The sequence below is a fragment of the Nyctereutes procyonoides genome, unplaced genomic scaffold, assembly GCF_905146905.1.
Source record: "Nyctereutes procyonoides isolate TBG_1078 unplaced genomic scaffold, NYPRO_anot_genome, whole genome shotgun sequence".
NCBI lineage: Eukaryota > Metazoa > Chordata > Mammalia > Carnivora > Canidae > Nyctereutes > Nyctereutes procyonoides.
This window is the reverse complement of record NW_026575131.1, coordinates 55,823,784-55,832,846: the sequence shown is the minus strand read 5'-3', so window position 1 is coordinate 55,832,846 and position 9,063 is coordinate 55,823,784. Positions and strand designations below refer to the sequence as shown.

General features: G+C 55.4%; 1 protein-coding gene and 1 long non-coding RNA gene across 2 annotated transcripts in view; one reads left to right on the top strand and one right to left on the bottom strand.

Moving 5' to 3' along the window:
• Window positions 1–2,007: 2,007 nt before the first annotated feature.
• LOC129522426 (uncharacterized) lies at window positions 2,008–6,095 on the bottom strand. The gene is made up of 2 exons (XR_008666903.1): window positions 5,338–6,095; window positions 2,008–2,842 (listed from the first exon to the last, which is right to left on the bottom strand). It is a non-coding gene; the product is annotated as an uncharacterized LOC129522426 (long non-coding RNA).
• The window catches only part of TJP3 (tight junction protein 3), a 27,466-nt gene continuing 21,241 nt past the window's right edge, over window positions 2,839–9,063 (top strand). Inside the window, exon 1 of the mRNA XM_055344675.1 lies at window positions 2,839–3,003. The gene's annotated coding sequence lies outside the window, so the exon portion shown is untranslated. The remainder of the gene's footprint in view (window positions 3,004–9,063) is intronic.

Here is a 9,063-nt window from a genome sequence, read left to right as displayed (position 1 = left end):
TTTCCATCAAAACAAGGAGGCAAATCAAGAAAGGAAAGGGATGGAGAATAGGACTCAGGATGTGGCAAAAGGAACCCCCAGCGTAGCTGTGCCCTCTGTCAGAAGAGAGCCAACCCAGATCGGAGTCCAAAGACTTAAGGGAATCAAAGCATGAAGGAGAAACAAAATGTGGCCCATCCACACACTGGAATGTTCTCCAGTCTTAGGAAGGAAGGGACCCTGACACCTGCCCCCACGTGGATGGGCCCCGAGGACACCAGGCTCAGGGAGGGGACCCAGACCCAGAAGGACACTTCCTGTAGGACCCCACTCCCAGGAGGTCCCCAGAGAAGGCCCATCCACAGAGACAAAGAGGAGGTGGTGGGAGCCAGGGGTGGGGCCGGGGGCCAGGGTCAGTGCTTCCTGGGGACGGGGTCTCCGTGTGGGGAGATAGAAGTTTCTGGAGAACGATAAGTGTGCTTGATGCTACTTAGTTGTACACTTAAAAATGGCGAGCGTGGGAAATTTTATGTTGTGTGCATTTTATCATTTAAAACAACGTAACAGGGATCCCTGGGTGGTGCAGTGGTTCAGCACCTGCCTTTGGCCCAGGGCGTGATCCTGGAGACCCGGGATCGAATCCCACGTCGGGCTCCCGGTGCATGGAGCCTGCTTCTCCCTCTGCTTGTCTCTGCCTCTCTCTCTCTCTGTGACTATCATAAATAAATAAAAATTAAAAAAAAATAAAAAATAAAACAACGTAACATAAAGCCTCCAGGAAGAACTCTTTGGATACACACCATGGATAGATCTCCTGAATCATCTTGTATCTGGCGTTTTGTTAAGATTTTATTTCTTTAAGTCATCTCTATACCCCGCATGGGGCTCAAACTCACACGTCCCTCATCCTCCACTGACTGAGCCAGCCGGGCACCCCTCATTTTAAATCCATTTTGAAAGAAGATTAGAGGGATGGTCCTCGAAGCCTGGTCCTTGGACCAACAGCAGCAGCCTCAGCATCACCTGGGAGCTGGTTAGAAATGCAGATTCTTGGGCAGCCTCAGACTTCCTCTATCAAACACTCCATGAGTGGGTGGGACCTATAATCTGGGTTTCGGGGAACACCCTCCCCCCCACCTCCTCCTCACCTGAACTCCAGGCAGTTCAGATGCCTGGGTTTGAAAACCACTGGCTCAGACACCTGGAGAAGGGTTGGGGCTGGGTCAATGATAAGGATTTTGAAAACGAACCAAATTAAAAAAATCAACTTCCAGGTTGATTCTGAAAGTCTCCTGGAGGGAAGTCAATACTAAAGTCGAAAAAAAAAAAAGTGGCAAGACAGGTCTTACTTAGATATGCGGAAGTGAATGTCCAAATAATCAGTTAAAAGAGGCTCAAGGAGAGGTGCCTCTGGGAAGGGAGGAACTGTGGGGTGGCAGTGGCACTGCTAAGTTTAGCAAACCTAAATGATGACTTGACTCTTTAGGGTACATGCATTACTGGGGGAAAAAAACACACAAAAAAAAAACCAAAAAAACAAACTGGTGTTGTGGGAGGCAGGAGAGCATGGTTAGGGAATGGAGGGGAGGGGCGGGGATCCGGGCGGAGGTCGCAGCTTCTGATCCTCCTACCTCATCCCATCGTGTTCCCATTTTACAGGCCGGAAAACTGAGGTTCCAGGGCTGGGGCCAGTTATCTGGTTTCTAGCGCCCCATGGTGGCTGTTACCGTCAGCTCCAGGTGCTCCAGATAGGGACTCGGCGCTTCCCTCCATCATTCATTCATTCATTCATTCATTCATTTATGCCACAAGTCTTCACTGAGCACCTACTGTGTACCGGGCACTGTTCCAGGCCATGGGGACGTAGAACTGTCACGCGTGCCTATTTATTTATTTATTTATTTATTTATTTATTTATTTATTTTTATTTTTTTTTACGCGTGCCAATTTAAATGGAAAACTGTAACGTCATCTTAAAGTTTTTAGTAACCACATCCCGAAGAGTGAAAAATGAACAGGGAAGGTTACTTTTAACGATTAAATTTAATCAAACCCAAAACATCTGAAACTGTTACTGTTACTGTTCCAACACGGAATCAGTATTCAAAATAACGAGATATTTTACGTTCTCTTTTGCACCCTGAGCCCCCCACATCCAGCGTGTGCCTTACACCTACCGGCACCTGAGCCTTTCGCACCTGTGGACGGATCGTCGTGGCTAGAAGGTGCGGACCCAGCATGGTTCTATGAGCACTTTACAGACATTTTCATCCGTTTATCCAACTTCTCACGGGGGAGGAAAAGTTGGGGAACCCAGTGCGGAGGACAGAGCTCAAACCTGAGGTCTCAAATAGCCCCAGAACGCAGGGGCTGGTGCTTTTCCCATTTTTCAGGTGAGGAAACTGAGGCCACTCGGTGACTTGCCCACAGCTGCCCAGCAGGGAAATGGTTGGCCAGTCCCGGCACAGGAATCCACGCAGGGGCGGCAGTGGCCGAGGAGCAGAATTTGCATTCAGATGTGTTCTGCGGGCGGGAGCCAGCGGAATGGTGATCTGCGGGGGGCACATCCGCCCCCCCCCACACAGAGCTTGCCAGCCTCAGATGCAGGGGAGCGGAGGGAAGGGGAGCCACCAGGTGCATCCATGGCCCACCTGTTCCTTCCAGTCCCGTGGTGATGCCAGGGACTCACGGCAAGGGAAGCGTTGTGAGCGGGGCGGTCCCTCTGGCTGAGCAGGGGTTAAGGCCAGCGACGCCCACGTGAGAGCACCTTGGGACAAAGCCACACACCCAACCAGCTGCCGGTGTCTCACTCGCTGCTGCTGGTGCTGCTGCCGCCTTGTGCACCCCGTCCTGCTGGTTCCACCTGGCACGGGACAGAGCCGCTGCACTCACGGGGGAGGAAAAGTTGGGGAACCCAGTGCGGACAGAGCTCAAACCTCAGGTCCCCTCCCCACCCCATGCCAGGCGGTCACCCAAGCCCTGGCTCCTGCCGCCTGCCCAGAGGCCACCCCGCCTCCTAGACAGGTAAGTCCCTGGCCCTGCTCTACGACGCAGACGCAGACGCAGACGCAGACTGAGCTCCCCAGCACCGGTCCTGGGACCCCCGTCACCTCCTCTCTGCTGCCCCTGAAAGCAGGACATTCACACTCCTGTGTGGGCATTTGACAAAGTTTCTACGGGCTTCTCTGGCTGGAAGTTAGCGCCCCTGGCAACCTGCCCAGGACGCCAGAGCCAGAGACTTAAAAGGGTCATTGTGGACCTAGGTGGGGCCAGGGAGGCTGAGAAGGCAGGGGCTGGTCCCCGATCCCCCCACGCTGGGGCGCTGGGGCGGGGAGGCCCGCGCAGGGAGGCAGCAGGCGAGGCAGCCTGGCTCCTGGTGGGTGTGTGGGCCTCCTGGAGCTTCCGAGGAGACTCCCCAGTTTCCAGGCAGCGGCCCCCACCTCCCCTACTGCTGGGACCCGCAGGACCCGGGGAGGGGTCCTGTGCTGGGCTTATCTCACGCATTTGGAGTCCCTCTCTGGGCAGCAACCGCCAATGGAGAAGCGCAAGAAGGGGGTGGGGGTGGGCAAGGTGCTGGGGGTCCCTGGGGGCAGAGGAAGCCCAGAAACCGCAGAGGACGGGGTTGGGTGGCGAGAGGTTTCTTTTCTGGGTCGTTTGCTCCCAAAAGTGCAGGACAAAGAGAGCTTCCTGGCCAGCCAAGTGTCCGATTGCACCTCACGCCTCTTTGTCTGGGGCAGAGAGGGTCCCTCGGGGCCGGGGTGGGGGCACAGGCATACAGCTGGTCTGGAATTTGGGGTCACTCCCAGGGAGTGGAGAGCTTGCGAATCGAGTCTGTGGGGTTGGAAGGGGACACATCTTGACTGTCGGATCCCACCTGGCTGGGGTTTTGGAGAGAAAATCCATGGAGTCTGGGAGATCTATGCCCCCGGCCGCTCTGCCTATCTAAACGTCAATTTTCCACTCTGTGAAATGGGTACAATCCGAGTCGGTGCAACCCAGGGCTGCGGAGGGCAGCAAAGGAGAGTGTGGGCAATAGATTCTCAGTCACGGGGGGAGTTGGGTGTAAACTGTCCCACCCAAAATCGGGACTCAGAGTGCCAAGCTCGCCGCAATGCCCCATCCACCTTCCTTAGACAGAAGTTGAACTCGGGCTCAGAGAGGGGCGGCCACTTGCCCAGGGCTGCACAGTAGAGAACGGATGCCAGGCAGATAGGGGAGCGGGGAAGGTCTGGGGGCTGCCCTTGCCTCCTACCTCCTTCCCCCTCCCCAAAACCAAACACTCCCGGCTCAGCATCTTGTAAAAGTCCTGCCTCTGCGGCTCAGTGTTTCCGCGTGGCCATGAGTTCTGGCGAAAGTCCACTGAGGCCAGTTTGGGTTCCGGTTCTTCCTCCTCGGCCTGGCCTTGTGCCACAGAAGCAGTGTTTGCTCAGGGAGGAGCCTGACACCCTTTGGAATGGGCTGAGGTTGGCGAGAGACGCCACCGGGAGGAGGGGCCGCCCCGGGAGCGAGCTTGCACTTATTGAGCACCTACTACGTGCCGGGTGCCGCTCCGGGGCCTTGGGGATTCTGGGCAGGAAACCAGACCGACAAAGATCCCTGGTCTGGCAGGCTTGTATTCAGGTGGGTGAAGACATATGAGAAACAAGACGTATTATAAGGAAGTGAATCGTATTCGGGGTTAAAGACTGGTCAGTCCCATGGAGGGCAAGATGTGAAACAACAGGAACGGGAGTGAAGCAGGCAGAGGGGTATTTTACAAACCGCAGTAGAAAGATCAGGGCGGTCCTGCTGAGCGGGGGACATTTGAGGAGACAGAAAGGAAGTGAGGATTTGGGGCACAAGCATTCCAGGTACATGGCTCAGCCCGTGCAAAGGTCCTGGGGCAGGATTGGGCCCGGCATGTTGGAGGAACAGCGAGGAGGCCCGTGTGACCGGAGCAGAGTGGGAGAGGAGGAGAAGGAAGGGGGGGGGGACTGGGGGCAAGTCGTGCAGGGCCTAGGAGGCTGCATGTGTCAGTAGGACTCGGGCCTTTACCCCTAGGAGAGTGGGAGCCCTGGAGGGCTGGCACAGGAGGGCAGAGGAATGTCCCAGGGCTTGGCAACATGGGGGGACCCGGGGCACCGTGGGGAGAGCCCTGTGCCATAGGAGGGGGTCAAGGCTCCAGTGGGGACAAATGGAGGTGATCTCACGGCATTCCCAAGGCTGGGGGGGTCCCCACATGCCATCTGTGCCAAGGCCTGTCCATCTGTCGAGATCCCTGGTGGTGCCTGTTACCAGCCTGGCCTCTACGCCTGTACCCCAGACCAGCTCCCCTCAACCAGTCCTCAGGGAAGCCCCCACTAGGTCGCCAGTCCTTACCTGCTCTGTGGCTGGACCTGCCACACCCTGAGTCTGTCCTTCCGGGGTACATGGCATGGGTGTTCCTACTCTGATCAGAGTCTCGGGTGGCTCCCCAGGAGCTCTCTGGTCATCTCAGCTGTGGCCTAGGCGCTCATGGTGATACAGGGAGGCGCGGGGCTCACAGACCAGCAGGGACAGCAGATCCTCCAAAAGTAGCCCCGGAAATAAACGTGCAGTGAGCGAGCTGTGACCTTAGCTCACAAACATCAGCAGGTCCTTAGCATTTGTGCGGTGACGGGGTATCGATCAATGTCAGGCTCTGGTGCGCCCTCCGAAACCTCCGGGGCTTCCTGTCGCCTCTGGACTATTTATTGTACAGCCCCTGGAAACTTTTTTTTTAATTTTTAGTTTTTTAAAAAAATTATTTCACAGCTCTTGTGACTTAGAGCTGACTGGTAGCGCGGCAAACTTGACTCTGGTCCATAGAAACGCAAACGAATTTTGCTCAACGGAGACTGTTGATTATTGCCCCGTGGTTAGTGTCTGGCTTATTGTTTATCTGTACATTCGTCGCGGTGTTCTTGATGTGTGTGCGCACGTGTGTGTGCACCAGCACTCTGCCGTTCGGTTCATGGTGACCGTGGTGGGATGTTGATGTATTAGCTCTGACAACAAACCGCCGTCGTGGAGGACGTTAGTGCTGGGGGAGACCAGGTGAGGGTCATGTGGGGACTCTCTGAATTATAGCTGCAACTTTGCAGTCAAGTTTTTTTTTTTTTAAAGATTTTTTCTAAAAAAAAAAAAAGATTTTATCTATTTATTCATGAGAGACACAGAGAGACAGGTAGAGACACAGGCAGAGGGAGAAGCAGGCTCCCTATGGGGAGCCCGAGGCCGAACTCGATCCCGGGACCCTGAGGTCACGCCCTGAGCCAAAGGCAGACGCTCCACCGCTGAGCCACCTCGGCGTCCCCTTTTCTGTCAATTTTTAAATGATTCAAAGTAAAACGTTTGTTTGTTTCCAAGCTACATCTTGCAGGGCCTACAGGTTGGGCCTTCGGGGTCACCCCCACGGGCCGTCCTCCCACAGTGGCCGCCAGGGGGCGCGTGCGAGCACCCAAACCAAGGGCCCCTCTGCCTACTGCCCTCCAGGGCTCCCACCTCCCAGCAGTAAAAGCCCAAGTCCTCCCCAGGGCCCCCAAGTACAGGACCTTCCTTGTTCCTCTTCTCGCCGTCCCCTCCTCCTCCTCTCTCCCCCTCACCCACTCTGCTCCAGCCACACAGGCCTTCTGGCTGTTCCTCCAACACGCCAGCGCTGTCCTGCCCCGGGGCCTTTGCACAGGCCGTGCAGCTGCCTGGAACACCTAGATCTCCCCAGGGCTCCTCCCTCATCTCCTTTAGGTCTAATTGTTCGTCTGCTTAGACCCCTCTCACCTAGGTCACTCCTACTGGATTCAGTTGTTTTTTTTTTTTTTTAAGATTTTATTTATTTATTCATGAGAGACACAGAGAGAGAGAGAGAGAGGCAGAGACACAGGCAGAGGGAGAAGCAGGCTCCCTGCAGGGAGCCCAAGGTGGGACTCGATCCTGAGACTCCGGGATCATGGCCTGAGCCAAAGGCACCCGGGTGCCCCTGAACTCAGTTCTTGTTTCAAGGGCCATTCCTTGGGGAAGCCCTTCCTGAGCCCCCAGCCCCCGTACGTCCCCCGCTGATGCACTCAGAGGTCTAGGTGGTCCCTTTTACTTGTGCTACGTGACGATTTGACTACTGTGTGCCTCTCTCAGGTCTGTCTCGTCAGTCCTGGGCACACAGTGGGTGTTCAGTAAGTGCAGATGACTGAGCCAGAGCCCCCCAGGCTGCACAGCTGCTCCAGGGCCTTCTTGGGTTCGAATGACACCGTCAGGCCACAGATACAGCCTCAGCCTCCTGCAGCCCCACAAAGCAGCCTTCACCGGGAAGGCCCCAAGCCAGTAGGTGACTCCCGACCCCCAGGCTTTCACCTCTTCTGTGGCCAGCACTCTGGAGGGGGGGAGGTGGCCTCAGCCCCGCCTCCCATGTTCTTGGGGTCTCAGTTTCCTCATAAGCACCAAGATCAGTGGAGCAAGGTCATCCCAGGGGTCCTTCTGGGACCCGCCTTCCCCCACTCTCCCCGCCTGGTTGAATATGGCATGGAAATTTCAGATGGGAAGTCGGTCCCTATGGCTCCCCCCTCTGTGCTTGGTGCATAGCAGGGACCTGACACATTTTTGTTGCGTTAATGACTGAATAAAAACAATGAATGGAATCGATTGATGAAAAGCAGAATTTTATTTCCTTACAGTAATCCAGCTGGGGGTGGGGGGTGGCGGCTGCAATAGCAGGCTTAAGGCCAGTTCCTCCAGCCTGTGGGGCAGCACTGGCCGCACCCTTTTTCTTTTTCCTTTTTTTTTTTTTTATTTAAAAAATTTTAATGCACCCTTTTTCAAAACCCTGCATTTGGTGGGCCACCTGGCCGGCTCAGTTGGTGGAACCCGGGACTCTCGATCTCGGGGTGGTGGGTTCAGGCCCCACGTTGGGTGTGGAGCTCACTTTATTTTTATTTTTTAATTTCTTTAAAGATTTTTTTTATTCATTAGAGACACACAGAGAGAGGCAGAAACACAGGCAGAGGGAGAAGCAGGCTCCCTGCAGGGACCCTGGGATCATGCCCTGAGCCAAAGGCAGATGCTCACCCGCTGAGCCACCCAGGCGTCCCAATTAAAAAAACAAAAAACCCACAAACTCTGCCTTAGAGCACAGGGTCATCTGATGGGTACTAGGGAGCCACTGAGAATTCTTGAGCCTGAATAGGTGGGGGCAGGACGTTGGGTGGTTGGAGGAAGACCATGCGTCTTGGGTGGTTGCCCCCTTCCGAGGCTGGTCCAGAGTGGGGTTCCTCTACTACATTAGTGCCATTAACATTCTCAGTCAGGTCATTCGTTGTGGGGAACAGTGCTGGGCGCCGGGGATGAGCAGCACCCCTGGGCTCCACCTACTTGATGCCAGGCATCTCCAAGTGTCCCCCAGGGGCAAATTCCCCTATAGCGAGCCAGAAACACTGTATGGAACTAGGGACACAGGGTCAAACAGAGCCATACGGGGTGGGTATGGGGGTGAGGGGCAAATCCAGCTCTTGCTGGCGGCTCTTGCCACTCAGCCAGGCTGCCAACGCGTGGACACGTGGACATCCCGTGTACCCGGGGCGAAGCAAACGCTCAGTAGACGTGCACCAGGGGGCTCATTACCTACAAATTCAACCCATTTGTTCCCCCATGATGGTGCTGAGGTCTGTAGTGGAGCGGGAGTTTAGGATGCTCCTCACCTACAGGCCTCTCCGGGTGCTCACAGCCGCAAACACCCACGTTCGCTCGTGTGTCAGTGGGGAGCTTATTTATGTTTTCCTATGACTCATTAAAACAAATACACTGCGACTTAAAAAGAAAAAAAAGTTTGACCTTGTTCTACCTCAAGTTGTTCTGTGTACCGCCTGCTGGTGGCCTGACAGCGGGGGGTGGGGGGTGACTGCGAGACCCGGAGCTTCCCCCCCAGCCCCGAGGTTTCACGCAGGTCCTCAGAGGGGTTTCTGCAGAGACTGACTGTCTTGGGGACCTTTGGAGATGCGTGAGGGGCCCATTCCAGCTGCCTGGGCTCTAGGACTAGTGTTTTTTTTTTGGGGGGGGGAGGTACTGCAGTGAGGAGGGGTAAGAAGTCAACTCTGGGGGCCT